Below are 13,033 nucleotides of genomic sequence, written 5' to 3'. Positions count from 1 at the left end.
TGAATTGAAGATGGATGGTGGGTGGACGCTGCTGGAGATACAGGGTTGGAATCAAGAGCAAGGAGAAGGTTTGTGAATTGTTCGGGAAGAGGGGAAAGGGGTTCAATTGGAGGGCTTGATGGGCGAATGATTAAAGGCAAAGGGTCCAAGGGTAGTTGGGTTTGCTTTTGCGATGAACGTTCTTGGACTATCTCCTTTCCTTTATCATTGCAGCGCTGCTTCTTTGGTTTCGGTGGTTACAGCGCATTTAGATCTGTGAGGGGCCTTTTTGTTGGAAGCTCGAGGCAATGTGGTGAATCCTTGAGAAGCATTCTCAGGATCTTCATGTGGATGATGCCATGAACTTCAGGCATGGGCTTTTTGTCAATGCCTACGCCCACAGAGAGGCACAGGCTCGAAATCGTCCATGGGAAGAAGTATTGACCTCTCACACGGCTAACAAAAACTCGAATCTGCTTTGCAATGAGCTGGCCTACATCGATCAGAATGTCGCGCACTATGCAGTATGCAGCCATGACTCAATCCCTTGAAATTGTTTTGTCATGCGTCGTTGGAATGAGTCGTCATTTCATCAAATAAACCCAAAGTTGCGCCTCTAGGAGCAGCTTGTTGGAGGCGAAGGTTCTAATACCTGTTAATGACACCGACCACTTGATGCCCGGTTGCGTTAATACCTTCAGCGCATTCTCCATGTGTTCTTCTTCAGGGTCATAAATCAACTTGTTACCCAGTGCTTCTGGGAGGTTCTTCAACTTATAGAGCTCATTGATGTCCTTTGCGCTAAACAACACTACCCTCCCTTCTATGATCAACGCATCCTTCTCAGGCTTGCTTTCCAGGTAGAAGTGACCTCTGGCACAGAGCTTCTTCTTCGGGAATGGAAATAATTTTGTGCTCGAAGACTTACCTTTCAGTCTTATCTCGTTGTTCTCCCGAATTTTCTCTGGATTGTCTCTTCAGACCAGACTACTTAACATTGAATTTAAGGAAGCTATTTATAGACCTTGGCTCCTGTATTAGTGGTCCCACTTTGTAAATCTGATAATTCCTGCCATGGCATAGTGGAAATGTCCACTCTACTCCATGATCAATTTGTCAAAATCGTACAACAGAAAAGCTGTACACTTGTCAGAAGTCCATGCGAATGCGTTGCTCTTCACATCTTCGATCGATCGCCGCATGCGGTGTAGATGTTTTGATCTGTTATCGATTGCCGTATGCAGTGGAAATGCGTTGATCGCTTGAATCCATGATCGATCGTCGCATGCGTTTCCATTGCGTTGTACTTTCTTTGTTCTTAATGAATGCCGCTGCTGTGATAATGCGTTGTTCATTTTTGTCCTCGAGCGGTTATCGTATCCGGTGACCTATTTCCTGCAAAACAAAGATTTGGACATTCTGTTTCGCCATCACAATGGGGTTAGTGAGTGTGTTCACGACACTTTACAATTATCGTATATTTAATCCAATTTCTATACTGTCGACGTAACTTTTCCTTCTTTTTGCCACATAATTTAAATAAAATGGCATAAATAACTTGTATTTCTACAAGTTATCAATGTTCCAAGATCGAGACGCCTGTTTTAGCCCATAAATGGATCGATTCAGCTTGCAAACTTTTTACTCTTGACCTTGGGCTATGAATCCCTTGTGTTGCACCATGTAAATGGTCTCCTCAAGATTGACATTCAGAAAGGTCGTCTTGACGTCCATTTTTCAGATCTCATAATTATAATAAGTTGCAATGGACAGGAGGATGCGGATCAACTTTAACATGGCAACAGGCGAGAAAGTCTCCTCATAGTCGACTCCCTCTACCTCGGTATAACCCTTTTCCACAAGTTGAGCCTTGAAGGTCTGTACCTTCCCATCAACACCCCGTTTGCATTTGTAGATCCATTTACAACCTATAGGTCTTACCCCATCAGGCTGATCTACAAGATCTCATACTGAGTTGAAGTATATCGACTCCATCTCGAGATCCATGGCCTTGACCCATTCATCCCAGTTAACATCCTTCATTGCCTTTCGATAAGACAATAGATCCTCAACGTCACCCTTTGCTACCATAGCAAGGATTTTCGTGAAACCCAGATAACGAACGGGTGGGTTCGCAACCCTCCTACTACGTCGAGGTTCCCTCAACTCTTGAGGTGGAATTGACCTACTAGATGAACTCCCATCAACAACTCTTGCTGATGTAGCAGGTTCTTTAACAACTCTTGTTGAAGTTTTAGTAGTTTCATTAGAAAGCTCACGCAACACGACTTTACTTCGTGGACTGTGCTCTCTTATATGATCCTTCTCCAGGAAAGTAGCGTCCGTTGAAACAAACACCCTATTTTCTGTCGAATCATAAAAATAACCCCCTCGTGTACCTTTAGGGTAGCCTACAAAGAAGCATAACCTCGACTGTGGTTCCAACTTCTTGGGATTAACTTTAAACACATGTGCAAGGCAACCTCAAATGCAGAAGTGACGTAAACTAGCTTTATGCCCGTTTCACAACTCTAGAGGTGTTCTCGCAACACTCGAATACAGTTGAGTATGTATACCCTAGTTGCCACTGCGAAACCCCAAAATGAGTCTGGTAAGGAAACGTAACTCATCATCGAGCAAACCATGTCCAACAAGGTCCTATTTCTCCTCTCCACTAGACCATTTGCTGAGGTGTACCTGGTGCTCAGAATTGGTAAACAATTCCATGTTCTATCAAATAGTCTTGGAATGTCGAGTCCAAAAACTCTCCACCTCGATCCGATCGAAGTGTTTTAATTCATCTATCCAAATGCGTTTTCAACTTCAGCCTTGAACTCTTTGAACTTTTCAAAGGATTCAAACTTCCATTACATAAGATAAACATACCCGTACCTAGAGTAATCATCAGCAAAACTAATAAAATACTCATAGCCACCTCGGGCTCGCACATTCATAAGACCACAAAGTTCAGAATGTACTAACTCAAGAGGCTCCTTGGCTCTATAACCTTTTCCAGTAAAAGGTCGTTTAGTCATCTTACCTTCAAGGCAAGACTCGCACACTGGTAAAGAATTTTTTTCTAACTCACTTAGAAGTCCATTTTTCTCCAATCTCTCAATCATATTGAGATTGATGTGCCCTAAATGAAGATGCAAAAGATGGGCATTTTCTTTTAGATAAATACGTCGATGTTTTGTTTGAGTTACGACGGTTTTAAACAATTATGTGTTATGGAGGGAATTAATGGCTAACGAGCTTAGCACATATAAATTAGATTCCAAATTTGCTGTACAAATAATAACACCATCTTTATGAATAAACACTTTATCCACATTAAAAGAGATAGGGTATTTACATTGCAATAAACACTTTACAGAAATAAAGTTCCTCTTGAGTTCGGGAACAATATATACATCATTCAAAACTAGAAACCTATTCTATAAAGCTAATTGGAGCACTCCCACTGCCACAGCTAAGACGACGTGCCCGATGCCTACTCGCATCATCATCTCACTAGCCTCCAGCTGTCGTCAGGATCTAATCCCCTGAGAAAAAGAACAAGCGTGGTTAGTGCTGCCCGAATCAATTATCCAGACTGAATCATCATTTTCCACTAAACAAGTTTTAAGGACTAGTAAATCATATTTATCTTTATCTACTTTGGCCTTAGCCTTGGCTGCCTTCCTCTCTTTCAGATAGTGAGGATAGTTCCTCTTCCAGTGCCCATCCTGATTGCAGTGGAAATACTTTTCCTTTTCAACCGGTGGATGTCTCCTTGGGGCGATAAACGGTGGGTTAGCAGGCACCTTCCCTTTTCCCTTACCACCCTTCTTCTTCTTCCCATTTACAGAGTTAGAAGTAGAAGGTGCAGACTTTGTTCCTGAGGTCAAACCTCTATAGAATGTTCCGGAGGATGAAGCAACATTTGCCTCACCCATTTTCCTCTCCTTACTTTTCAGTAAAGATTGGTAGGTCAGCAACTCGTTGAGGAGAGTTGTAAGGTCATATTTCACTTTCTTAAGAATCACATTGCTAACAAAGTGCAAGAAGCTCTCCGACAATGAATGCAGGATTATGCTAACCTGGCTCTGATACCAATTGAAGGATCTCTTAACGAAGAGCATCCATGAGTGCATTCAGATCTTTCCAATTTCATTATGACCGAAATACAACATATACATTCCAACAAACAGTTATGCAAATTACACTAATTAACGGCATGCTTTGAACACTAAAAATACAAGGGAAAGAGTTCTCATACTAGTTGAAGACCCTCTTCAAGCTTTGAACTCAGATGCAGCGGAAGAACCTCCACCCGCACTCTATCGCCCAGCAAACAAGTCGGCTACAGCAGCACGATCGTCTACACGAACAGCAGCAACACGAACAAGTGAATAGCAGCAGGGAAGACACCACCAAAATGGAGCCCTTGGTATTCTTGGGGTGAGAATCCAATGTGTGGTCTTTGGTGAATTTTGTAGAGGTTGGAGAAAGATCAAATCATGTAGATGATAAGCAAGTGGGAGAAAAAATGAGCTATTGTATAGCTATGTGCTTATCATTTAGAAGAAGCTACACGATCGTGTAGGTTTTACTAAGCGATCGTTTAGAAAACGCGGCACACTACATGCTTAAGTTACAAAAAGATAACCAGGGATTTTATGTTTATTGGTTTGTGGTAAAGCGAATAAAACATACAACTGAGTAAAAAACAAGATGTGAAGTAAATATCATATATTATACAACACAAGCATTCGTACAAATTGTTTATAAACTACAGAACACGAGACTTTAGGGCATCAACCCCAACAATCTCCCACTTGTCCTAAAGCGAAGTGGGGTGTACATAAAACCAGTATAAAACAATAAACCAGGGCATAAAAGCCCAGTACAAGAAAATCTCCCACTTGCCCTGGTCTAGTCGCGGGCGATCCTATAGACCTATGCTCCGTAGGTGATTCTCAAATACCGTAGCCGTGAGAGCTTCGTAAATGGGTCAACAACATTGTGCTCCAAAGCGATCTTCGTGACGATCACGTCCCCTCGATGCACTATCTCACAGATCAGATGATACTTCCGCTCTATGTGTTTGTCGCACCTATGACTCCCCAGCTCCTTGGAGTTTGCTCTAAAAGTTTATGATCGAAATTCATGTTTCACTTTGTGTCACCCTGGGAATGACCTCCATTCGGAAAGTGTTTACATGAATTGAGATTCTGGTGAATAAGGGAAGTTGTTCACCATAAAATCAAATGTGACATTCCAAGATGTTCACACCGTGAGGTTCATGCGACACTTCGTGTCACCTTGGGAGTGACCTCCATTTGGAAAGTTTTTGCGTGAATCAATATCAAGGTGAATGAAAGGAAGATGTTCAATGAAAAAAAAATATACGATATATTGCTTTTAATTCTCACGTCCCTAGAAAATTCACACCGTGAGGTCCATGCAACACATCATCTCACCCTGGTAGTGATCTCCATTCAGAAAGTGATTGTCGTGAGGTTAAGATAAAAGTGAATGGGGGAAGTAGTTCGTAGTAAGTGGGTGAAAGATATGTGTCAACGTATCCTCCGGTCTCTTGTGTTTGTTTGGATTGTGAGATTCCTATATTGCTCCTGCTTGTCGTCTTTAAGTCGGCCTTGCTAGTTGTTTTAACGAACGACTATCCCCTTAAAGGGTTTTAACATAATATTCAGAAAAACTCAAACTCCAGAAATGGATAGGATTTCTAAAGTCATTTTCAACTTTGACTTTCCAATTCGGGAGCATCGTTGGAGCTGACTTTTGAGGTTTGAAAATGGAGGGTTACACTTACAGAATTACTAAAATGTTAGTAATTACCAACCAAAAACGGTAGCTAAATGACTATCGAAATATGAGTTATTCTGGGGATAATATTTAGTCAAGAATGTCTTGTTGTAGTATCGTTGCAAAAATAATCTTGGGTATTATTATTTTGCTAAAACTTGATTAAGTTTAAAAAGCAATTCACTTAAAAATTTTGTTTATATTTTTCGGAATGACGAGTTCTTTAGTACAATTATTGGCATATAATAAACTTACTGGGGATAATTATGCAACGTGGAAGTCAAACCTTAATACTATACTGGTGATAGATGATCTACAGTTCATTTTAACAGAGGAGTGTCCTCTTGTTCCTGACTCAAATACAAACTGAAATGTTTCGGATGCATACAACAGATGGATCAGGGCTAACGAGAAAGCCCGTGCCTATATTCTTGCCAGCATAACTATTGTATTGGCCAATAAACACAAGAGTATGGGTACTACCAAAGAGATTATGGAATCTCTCCTGGGATGTTTGGAATACCGTCCTTCTCCCTAAGGCATGATGCTATTAAATACGTTTACAACTACCCCATGAAAAAGGGGTCTCTGTTAGAGAACATGTCCTGGACATGATGGTCCATTTCAACGTGGTAGAAGTAAATGGTGTTTTCGTTGACGAGAAGAGTCAAGTTGGTTTTGTTCTTGAATCTCTTCCAATAAGTTTTCTACAGTTTTGTGCGAACGCGCTCATGAATAAAATAGAATATAGCTTGACTACTCTTCTAGATAAGCTATAGGCTTACCAGACTATGATGAGAGCAAAAGGTTTGTAACTAGAAGTAAATGTTACTACTGCTGAGAAGAGAGGAACATCCTCCAAAAAGCCTAATATTGTTTCTTCTTCACAAAGTAAGAGTATTCTAGTTAAGAAGAACAAGGGAGAGTATTCTAGTTAAGAAGAACAAGGGAAAAGGGAAGAAGAAACCTACTGGCAGAAAAGGCTAGGCAAATGTTGCAGATAAAGGAAACTGTTTCCATTGCAACGAAGAAAGGTACTGGAAGAGAAACCGCCCTCAATACCTTGCAGAGAAAAGAGCAAAGAAAGTAAATCAGGGAAACTAGTTCCTGAAGATTGCTTGATGTTTTCAGTTGACCAGTGGGAGATATTGCAGTTGCTGTCAGAAGATGATCTTATCTACTTTTGTTATTGTTATGAAAGTTATTTTGTCTTGTTATAAAGAACAAATTGTATAAACTTTTTGTTGTAAATGAAATGTTCACTAGCAAAAAATATGTTTGTTCTATTGCAAAGCAACTTCTATTAGAACCAACCTAGTTAAAAGCCATTTGCAACCTAGTTGCCTTAATTTTTTTTTAACATCATTTCAGTTTTAAGGTATTTTTGAAAATGCATATCGGATATGAAGAACTCGTAAAAGTTGTTTATGATATGTAAAAGTTGTTTACATAGCTCAGAAATATGAAAATATCGATATATGTGTTAATATTGAACCCTTAAGTGTTGGTATATTGTTCGAAAGGCATGTCTATCTGTAGACAAGCCAAAAGAAGATTTTTTCCATGTAAACGAAAATTAAGTATTTGTGTTGACAAATACCAAATTTTCTGGAAAAATATACGAGATCACCATGTATTATTTGTTACCATAAAAGTTTTCATATATCAATAAAGAGTTATTAATTAAAAGTTGATACTATAAACAAAATGTTGTTCAGACAGGTCAGATGCATCTTACTCAAAGAGTTGAGAGTACCTCAATATGGTGGGAGGAATGTATGACTTCCTAGCCATTATTGAGAAACAAGAGTTATGAAAAGAAGATGCATTCCCTATATAGTGTAATAAGAAGTTCATTATATACTAACGTGTTTACAACAATTCTCTCGGCTAAAGTGTTTGAGAATCTCCTAGTAAGACTAGGACTACGAGGTATATAACCTAGGGCAAGTGGGAGAAAAACCCATGGGTATGTGATGTCCTAGTTCATTGTATTTCGCCGTAAAACTCAAAAACTCAGTATTATATGTTACCACTGGAATTTTAGTTCAAGTGGGAGTTTGTTGGGTTTTATGTCCTAAAACTCGTGGTTTGTAAATAATTAAACTTATTCTACAAATTCAATAAAGTTGTTATTGAATATATGAATTGCTTATTTCACTTTAAAAATAAATCCAATAAACTAAAAGATCCACGACTATTACATGAATACTTGAACTTAATATGGAGACATAAAAGTGGATCAAGTTCAAGTAAATAGTAAAAATGGTCTATAGTATATGAATAAGGATGGATGCCTTATTCTAGTAACACTATTGGATGCGGCCCACTCTGTAGTTGTTACAAAGAGTTGTAAAGCGCTACAGACGAAATGATCCTGAATCATACATGTAATGACATGAGAAGTGGGGGCGTTCTGTGCAATGAGTTTTCACAAGATCGGACCACGAAATATGTCACTCTTATTTTATCACGTTGTTTACTATTTAAGACTGACCATTTCAAAGCGATGACCTAGATAACTTAACCTGAATCCTGAGCTAACTATGAACTCCTATTTATTCAGGATTATCCTTAGATTTGCATAGGTAAGGGTTGGCTCAACAGGTCGGCTCAATAAATCTCCCATTTCAGGGGTAAGACTGGGTAGATAGCTGGGGACATAGGGTGCAAGATGGAATTCACTCCTACCCACTTTTGGAAATAATAGAGAGGTTGTTCCCTTAAGTGCTAACTCTGGATCTTGAACAAGTGGTTCACCCTCTCATTGGCCCGAGAGGGACTCAGAATGATGATCGGATCACAAACCAATTGTTCATTAAAGGATCAGTGGAACTTAAGGAACAAAAGGTAATCTCGAGGGTAAAATATTCATTTAACCCAATCGTTATTACGAAAATTCTGTAAAGAATTAACTTACTACTCATGGTTATATCGAGTGGACATAATATATCTGCAGTGAGGGGATTGCAATATTGGGTTTTAATGGAGTGACCCAATAGTTAACGAATGAGGGTTAAATTGGTGTATAGAGTTTAGCCAATTAATCTTAGATCATTGGAGTCCATGATCTGTAAGTCCACGAGGTCCCTCTACTAGTTCACAAATGGATTAGCCTTAGAGTAGCGTGATAAGTTAATTTGAAACGTCGAATTAGAATTAAGGGAATTAGTAATTATATGTGATATAATTAAGCGTTTAATTTTGGAATTAAACGAAATTGGAGAATCAATTAATATTTAAATATGATTTAAATATTAAATTTATGAATAGAGATTCATGATGGTGGAATTAGTGTTAAATTAATTTAATATTTGATATCAAACTAATTGAATTAATTAATTATTCATTATTAATTTTATTAGAAAAAATAATTTTAAATTATTTTTTGTAAAATTAAATATCATTTGAGTTTTAATTATTGAATTAAAAACTTAAATTAAGTTTTAATTTGAAAATTTTCAAATTAAAAGGAAAAAAAAAAAAGAAAATTGGAAATGGAAAAGTTGGGATTTTCCCTCTTCCATTTCCAACTTGCTTACACACTTTCCACTCACTTAATTCAGCCACTAATCCAAATATACGTTGTAATTCATGCAGCAATTGTTCTTGCATGATTGTCATGCAATATATACTAAAGAATCTCAGTCATTAATCCACTTCCATTTCCAATTGGGCATGCAAAGGGTTGATTTTGGCTGAAAATCTCTCTTGAAAAATAGTTCTTCAAGTTATTGTAGGCTAGTGTTATCTTCCTCCGAATTCCCTTAATCCAAACTTATTTGAGTCCCACAACTCAATCTAAAGCACCTAGAGGATAGTAGGGAAGGCCTTAAGGTGGTTCACGAGCTGATTTCAAAAAGATTGCAACTAAGATTCAAGATTAAAGTGTTTCTTCAAAGGTATGTCTTGAAACTCTCTTCATAGTTTATGAAGCATGCTTAATTCAAAGCCAAAATTAATGAATTAGAATGCTTAATGATCAATTTTTCTTCTGTTGCATGTTTTCTAACTCCAACAAAAGTAGCACTAAGCAAGATTGTATTGTTTATTCTACCATGGAGCCAGAACATGTAGCTACTTGTGAAACTGCTAAAGAAGTTGTTTGGCTCAGTAAGTTTTTGACAAATTTAGAAGTGGTTCCAAATTTGTCAATGTCAATCACCCTTTATTGTGATAATAGTGGTGTTGTGGCAAACTCCAAGAAGCCTTGAAGTCACAAAAGAGGAAAGCATATCAAGTGCAAGTATCATCTCAATTGGGAGATAGTGCAACGAGGAGATATGATAATCACGAAGATCGCTTTAGAACACAATGTTGCTTATTCGTTTATGAAGGCTCTCACGACTAAAGTTTTTTATGGTCACTTGGAGAGTCTATGTCTATAGGATATGCGTCATCTTATCTAGGATAAGTGGGAGTATTATAGGGGTGTATAGTATGCCTTAGTTGCTTGAATTGTGTACTTTAATTTATATATTGTATTTGTATTGTACACTCGCATTAGGACAAGTTCTCTAAATCTCATAGATCTCATAATTTTTATTCTATAAACATGAATTATTTATTTAATAAAATAAGAAGTATTTTATTCATCATTTAGATCGCATTAACTCAATCCAATAAAATAAGAAGAGATTAACATTTCTAGAAGGACCATAGGTAACTCTATCTCAATCCTAAGTGGGTTATGGACTTTTATCTATGAAGAAAATCCTTTGATTTGTATGGGTGTGAGTGGTCCTATCGCCGACTCAATAAGCCTATCATTTTGGAGATTTGTCCAAGTAGGGAGTTGGGAACATAACTCCACAAGATGGATTCATTCCTTCTCGTTTTCAAGGAAAGTAGATGAATTGGTTTATGAAATGTTGACTCCGGGTCTTGAATAAAAGGCCTCTCCCTCTCATTGGTTCGGGAGAGATTTGTTTATGGTAGGACCATAAACAAGTTGTTCATTAGAAGATCAATGAGACTTAAGGAGAAAGATGTAATTATAGGGGCAAAAAGGTAATTTTGATTTAGTTGTAATTACGAGTAATTGATGAAGGGTCGACTTATTGATGACTGATTATATCATGGACATAGAAATATATCTATAGTACGAAGAGTGTAGCTGTAGGTCTTTAGTGAAGTGACCCATAGTTAATGAAAGCAAATTAAATTAACTAAAGAGTTTAATTAATTTAATTTTGAATCATTGGAGTTTCTAATATGTAAGTCTATTAGGTCTCTCTGCTAGCTCACTGAGGGTAAAACAAGGATAAATAATTTTGGAATAATTTGAATTATTCAAATTATTTAAGGAAATTTTATATTAATATGGATTAGTATAAAGTATAATGTATTATGACACATTATAATTAATTATAAATATGTTTTATAATTAAAACTATATAATATGAGAGAATAATATTTGAATAAGATCCGAGTATTAATTTTAATATGAATTGGATTCATATTAAAATTATAGGTCAAGAGAGATATGCATTTTATATGATTTAAATGCCCAATTAATAAATATGTGGTATTTATTAATTATTAATTGATTGTTAATTAATTCATTTATTTATTGATTTATTTATTTATTTATTATTATTATTATTATGTTTATTTATTTATACTTACTTGTGATGGCCTAAGCCTTTAGCTAAAAACAACATTATAGATATGGTACAACCACTTGAAATCAAACGACCCCAAAATGACCAAGAAGGTGACCCAAGAGAGATGCAAATGAAGTATCTATTATAAGATGTAGCAAGTGCAAGAATGTTGTGTTAGAATAAATACTATATTCTTAGGATTAATGGTGATAAAAATTTGGAAGCACATATATGATACATGTCTTAGGTTATGTGTTTGTTCTCATGAGTCGGTGGTCATGCATTAGAATGAAAAGTATGTGTTAATCTTATATGCGATGACCATGCGTTCCTATCACAAGTTTTCTTGCGCTCTCGCCAAGTATAATGAGATCGCAAGTTTCTCGAGTGATCCGAGGTCGAACTCAGGGACTTGTAGCTAAATATCATGAAGTAATGTATTTGTGGTGAAGAATAAAAGAATGTTGAGGGTTATTGGCTATGCGCTACTCCTACTCCTAACTAACAGATTAAGCAGTGGAAGTGTGACTATGAGAGATAAAGACACAGCAACTGTTAACGCGTAGTAAAAATGCTTGGAAAAATAGATGAAATGGCGAGGATGTCTTCACCACAACACTAAGCTTGACCGCAAGGGTAACCCCAGCCAATGCAAACTATGCGATCATGCTATACACACTTGACAAAGATGCATGCGATGTATCTGCGATAATGTCGAGAGGCCTTATTTCTAAGTCTCTATTCCCTCTTACGTGCTCTCACACATAAGCAAGATGATCGCACCACCTATCCTACTTAAATGGAGCATACGCTATATAGTAGCAAACGGAGCTTATTCCTAAGTCCCTATTCTTGCTTATGTGATCCAATCTGCTCTCCCGAGTCTAGATTTGGTTTTTAGACTACTCTCCCAAGTATGTTGATAACTTGTAGAAATACAAGTTATTTATATTGTTTTATTTAGATTATGCGGTAAAAAGGAAGAAAACTTGCGGCGACAGTATAGAAATTGGCTTAGAAATACGAAAATTGTAAAGTGTCCCGCTAACCCCATTGCGATGGCAAAATGGAATGTCCAAGTCTTTGTTTTGTAGGAAATAGGTCACCACGTATGATAACCGCTCGAGGACAAAAATGAACTCGACATTGCATGCGGCAATCGATCAAGAATGAAAAAGATCAAAGCAATTGCAGCGCATGCGACGATCGATCATGGACTCAAGCGATCAACGCATTTCCACCACATGCGGCAATCGATAGAAGATCAAAATAATTACACCGCATGCGGCGATCGATCGAAGATGGGAAGAGCAACGCATTCACATAGGCTTCTGACAAGTGTACAGCTTTTCTGTTGTACGATTCTGACAAATTAATCGTGGAGCAGAGCAGACATTTCCATTATGCCATGACAGGAATTATCAGATTTTCAAAGTGGGACCACTAATACAGAAGAAGCCAAGGTCTATAAATAGCTTCATCAAATTAAATTTTAAGGAGTCTGGTCTGAAGAGACGATCCAGAGAAAATTCGGGAGAACGACGAGACAAGACTGAAAGGTAAGTCTCCAAGCAAGAAATTCTTTCCATTCCCGAAGAAGAAGCTCTATGCAAGAGGTCACTTCTACCTGGAAAGCA

The sequence above is a fragment of the Benincasa hispida genome, chromosome 1, assembly GCF_009727055.1.
Source record: "Benincasa hispida cultivar B227 chromosome 1, ASM972705v1, whole genome shotgun sequence".
Lineage (NCBI taxonomy): Eukaryota > Viridiplantae > Streptophyta > Magnoliopsida > Cucurbitales > Cucurbitaceae > Benincasa > Benincasa hispida.
This window is presented reverse-complemented; position numbering follows the sequence as displayed.